This window comes from Phalangium opilio, unplaced genomic scaffold (genome assembly GCF_054372755.1).
Source record: "Phalangium opilio isolate 3A_F unplaced genomic scaffold, DU_Popi_V2 ptg000053l_1, whole genome shotgun sequence".
Lineage (NCBI taxonomy): Eukaryota > Metazoa > Arthropoda > Arachnida > Opiliones > Phalangiidae > Phalangium > Phalangium opilio.
In genome coordinates this window covers 5,822,825-5,828,194 of record NW_028324172.1, presented here as the reverse complement: position 1 = coordinate 5,828,194, position 5,370 = coordinate 5,822,825, and the positions used below count along the sequence as shown (strand labels likewise).

At 38.7% G+C, this 5,370-nt stretch overlaps 1 non-coding gene across 1 annotated transcript; it reads left to right on the top strand.

Annotated features, from left to right (window-relative positions):
- Positions 1-301: 301 nt before the first annotated feature.
- Positions 302-385, top strand: TRNAL-UAA (transfer RNA leucine (anticodon UAA)). Its single transcript has one exon. It is a non-coding gene; the product is annotated as a tRNA-Leu (tRNA).
- Positions 386-5,370: the final 4,985 nt, after the last annotated feature.

Genomic DNA, 5,370 nt, shown 5'->3' with positions numbered 1-5,370 from the left:
GTGCGGGGATGTACGTATTTCGCGGATCGGGTTACAGCTCATAACCGGTTTCGCGCGAGTTGCACATATCTCACGCCCGCAGTCTAAGGCGTCAGATTTAAGCTCTTATCGTTGTATGAGGGCGTGGGTTCGAACCATAATTCTGACAACGATTTATTTTATTTTAATAACATGTATCTCATGCTCAGGAAAGGCTTCTCTAGTATGGCAACAAGTGTGTAGCTTTATGGAGCATAGAATTCAGAGTGGTATTTTGGTGTTGTACTATAGCTTCATTTTCAAGGAAAACGTTTAAAAGCGTGTCAGGATGGCCGAGTGGTCAAAGGCGTCAGATTTAAGCTCTGATCCTCGCATGAGGGCGTGGGTTCAAACCCCACTTCTGACAACGAATTGTTTTTAATTAATAACATGTATCTCATGCTCAGGAAAGGCTTCTCTAATATGGCAACAAGTGTGTAGATTCATGTAGCCTAGCATTCCGAGCTTCATTTTCAAGGAAAACGGTTTAAAGAGTGTCAGGATGGCCGAGCGGTCTAAGGCGTCAGATTTAAGCTCTGATACTCGTATGAGGGTGTGGGTTCGAACCTAAATTCTGACAGCGAATTGTTTCATTTTAATAACATATATCTCATACTCAGGAAAGGCTTCTCTAGTATGGCAATAAGTGAATAGCTTTATGGAGCATAGAATTTCGAGCGGTATTTTGGTGTCGTACGATAGCTTCATTTTCAAGGAAAACGTGTAAAAGCGTGTCAGGAAGGCCGAGTGGTCTAAGGCGTCAGATTTAAGCTCTGATCCTCGTATAAGGGCGTGGGTTCGAACCCCACTTCTGACAACGATTTGTTTCATTTTAATAACTTTGATCTCGTGCTCAGGAATGGCTTCTCTAATATGGCAACAAGTGTGTAGATTTATGTAGCCTAGAATTCCGAGAGGTATTTTCGGGTTGTACTATAGCTTCATTTTCAAGGAAAACGATTTGAGGAGTGATAGGATGGCCGAGCAGTCTAAGGCGTCAGATTAAAGCTCTGATCCTTGTATGAGGGCGTGGGTTCGAACCCCAACTCTGACAACGATTTGTTTTTACCTCTCCGAGTGACGTATGTCACGGAGAGGTTCTAATTTCGACGTGTCTGTGTGTGTGTGTGTCTGTCTGTTGTTACACCCACGTGACCGCGTTCGCAGTTTGCAAATCGGAGCAAACGTGTTCTCAATTTCCGGAAATTTCGAAAATTGTATTACACTTACAGGCTATTACTCCATTGCCCGTCTAACATCACCAGCCTCTGGTCTTTTTCCATCCCACATGGACACTAATCTGTACACACTGGCTTCTAATCACAATCATCTGCTGCTCTTTGTCCATCCCACATGGACACCAGTCTGTACACACTGGCTTCTAATCCCCACCCTCTTGTGGTCTTTGCCCATCCCACATGGACACCAGTCTGTACACACTGGCTTCTAATAACCACCGTCATCTGCTCTTTGTCCATCCCACATGGACACCAGTCTGTACACCTGGCTTCTAACACCACCATCTTCTGGCCTTTGTTTTTGTCCATCCCACATGGACACCAGTCTGTACACACCGGTTTCTACACACCACCATCTTCGGGTCATTGTTTTTGTCCATCCCACATGGACACCAGTCTGCACACCTGGCTTCTACTCCATCATCATCGTTAAGGTTAAGACATACGCGGCGATCGGCCAGGGTTACGAGAAACGTCCGGCCTCCCTAAGGTGGGGCTTCCACCAAAGGTTCACGCAATTGCGCTGTGCTTATCCATAGCTGCGATTCGAAACCCTTATATACTACCTATTTTAGTAAGGCGAAGCAACCGACGTATGCTTCATTTCAAGCGCCAATATTAGTCAAGTCTCTCAAGATTGTTTAATTGTTCTTTTTTAAAACGATGTAACGTTCAATAAGGCGAATAACTAACGAAGAAAATATTAAATATTAATTATATTTAAGATAATCTTGTTTCTCAATTCAAAATTAATACGGAAAGAGTTAAAAAGCAGTCTATGTTTTTGTCTGTATGTGTCCGTCCGTTGTTACAGTAGTGCGCTGCGTTAGAAGTTCGTTTTGTTTTGATGTGTAAAGAAATCCAACACAACCATAATATTCCCTTAATCCTTAATATTAAGTGAATATGTGGAAATATTTTTCGGAATTATGATGCATTTAGTACTTTTGTAGCTTTAAAGCTCTATTTCATTTTGATATTCCAAAGATTTTTTTTAATATTATTATTTAAAATGGATGTTTATATATTACTTAAGCTATACTACATCTGTTTATAGCATAATCCTTTCTAAAGTCACGTTGAATACAAGCACAACGCTGCTATGTTGGTCAAATAATTTTTATTTGTCAATAGGTCTAGTGAACCAAAAAGTAAACGTTTGGGTTTGGTTTTTGTTTCTGTATGCAGAGACATTAACGGTTCAGAGTGAGCCGAAAGTTAAATACACTTTTAAATAATTAGGCTTAGAAGTTATAATCATGGTGGAAAACTGGGTCGCGTTCAGCAGAGCCCAGCGCTGCTGAACGCGGCCCAGGGATTTTGTTTTTGAATTTTGACGTCACGGTGTTTAGCGCTGAGCTAGCGCGGTCTTCATAGAAAATAGTCGGCTTTTTGGATAACGTGACGTAAAACGCGTAGTTCTCAGCTTGGCGAAAAAACCATGGAGGAATTAATACAAATAGCTCTATGGGACTATAGCTATTTAATTGGCGTGAAACCAGTTGATCACGCGACTCCGCGAGAATTTTAAGAGATATGTTAGTTTCTAATTTTAATTATAAAAGTTGTTATTTATCTCTATAAATATGTTATCCTACAATTTTTGTTAAGCCTTGGTACCTTGCACGCTTTATTGTGCTAGCGTCATTCATAAAACGTCGATGACCCGTTTTTCCCCCATCGGATGATTTTAATGTGTACAAGTATATCATTATTGGATGTAAAATGTCGTCTGATTTACAGTAAATTTGCTATGCTTTGTATACTGCATTAATATTTCATAAATTTTAACTTAAGAAACATTTCCATATCTGGGTAAATAAGTTTGTAAGTAGTCGTCTTGACTCGGAGAGGTAATATTTTGGTTTTCCCAACTTGTATTTTAATAACATGTATCTCATGCTCAGGAAAGGCTTCTCTAGTATGGCAACAAGTGAGTAGCTTTATGGAGCATAGAATTCAGAGTGGTATTTTGGTGTTGTACTATATCTTCGTTTCAAGGAAAACGCTTAAAAGCGTGTCAGGAAGGCCGAGTGGTCTAAGAAGTCAGATTTCAGCTCTGATCCTCGTATGAGGGCGTGGGTTCGAACCCCACTTCTGACAACGATTTGTTTCATTTTAATAACTTTTATCTCATGCTCAGGAATGGCTTCTCTAGTATAGCAACAAGTTGGGAAAACCAAAATATTACCTCTCCGTGTCAAGAGGTCTACTACTACAAACGTATTTACCTAGATATGGAATTATTTCACTTTTTTGAAGTAAAAATTTACGAAATATTGAAGCAGTATTCCAAACATAGCGAATGTACAGTAAAGCAGACGACATTTTACATTCAATAAGGATAAATCTTGGACACATGGAAATCAGTCAATGGGGAAAAGAACAGGAAATGAAGTCTACGCTTCAGCTGTTTACCCTATATTCTGAAAGCTACATTCACAACTGGTTTGCAGTGTAAATACTATTGTCTCGTCTCACCTCAACAATATTCTTAGTTTGCCAACATGAATCTTAACGTTAAATAACACCAAAGCTAAATTGTAGCTAGACGCACTAATAGTCAATGCGCACCATAAAGAGAATAATAAGCCTGTAGTTACTACCCGTTTACCATTAGCCCTTTTACTAATGTTATTATTATTATTTAAGAGTGTATTTAACTTTCGGCTCACTCTGAACCGTTGATGTCTGTTCATTTCAGACACGAAAATCAAAGCCAAGAGTTTACTTCACCTCAGGCCTCAATTATTTACTCTTTGTTTCACTAAGCCTATTGCGGATAATACTTGTTATACGCGCCGGAGTCTAGGGCTCAGTTTTCTTCATGAAATCACTAAACCAAGGATTATTCTATATACAGATGTAGTATAGCTTAAGCAATATATAAACAGCCATTTCAAATAACAATATTAAAATAAAATCTTTGGAATATCAAAATGAAACGGAGCTTTAGAGCTACAAAAGTACTAAATGCATCATAATTACGAAAAATACTTCCACATATTCACTTTATATTATGGAAAAAGGGAATATTAAGGTTCTGTATGATTTCTTAACACATCAACACAAGGCTAACTGCTAACGCGACGCACTAGTGTAACAATGGACGGACACACACAGACAACAAGAGTAACAAGGAGTATAAACCCATTAGTGGAAGCAGTATTTTTTTTCCGAAACAATCTCGCTTATGTTTATCCTCTCTAGACTTCGCTAAAAACGTATTACTACTACGTAAAATATTAATAGACAGGCAAGGATTGATACCATTAAAAAAGGAGCGCAATATTATCCATATTTTCATTTCATATACAGAGAAAAGAAATTATTATGTTTCTGAGAGGAGCTTCCCATTTTGGTTGTTGTTTTGAAAAATATATCGCAATGCACGGGCCTTGATAGATATAGGAGGCAATGAATGAAATATATCGCATGCACGGGCCTTGGCAGATATAGGAGGCGATGATGATCTCTCTCTTTGCACGAGAGGTTTATCTTTAATATTTAAATAAATATAATTATTTTTAATTATTTTAATCTTCAATAATTAACATTAATAATAGTTAAATTGTTTAAAATAACGTTATACCTATTATCATCTCAAACGTTGCTAATATTGACGTTTAAAGTGAAGGGTACCCCTCTTGCCCACTTTCTTCAAATTTTGGGGTATATATACGATTCGTTTCCATTATAATAGTAAGGAAAAAGCGCAATTGCGAAAACCTTTGTTGGCGATCCCAACTTAGGGAGGCTAGACGTTTCTCGTAACCCTAGCTGATCGCCGCGTATATCCTAAAACCAAACGATGATAATGGAGTAGAAGCCAATGATACAGATTGGTGTCTATGTGGAATAGACGGAAGACCAGTGGATGGTGGTGTTAGAAGCCAATGATACAGATTGGTGTCTATTTGGAATAGACGGAAGACCAGTGGATGGTGGTGTTAGAAGCCAATGATACAGATTGGTGTCTATGTGGGATTGACAACGAATAGAAGATAGTGGTGGTGGAAGCCAGAAAAGTACTAGACTGGTGTACATATGGGATGGACGAATACCAAACATGTTGGTGTGAGAACTCAAGTATAGAGTAGCCAACGGAGAGAAA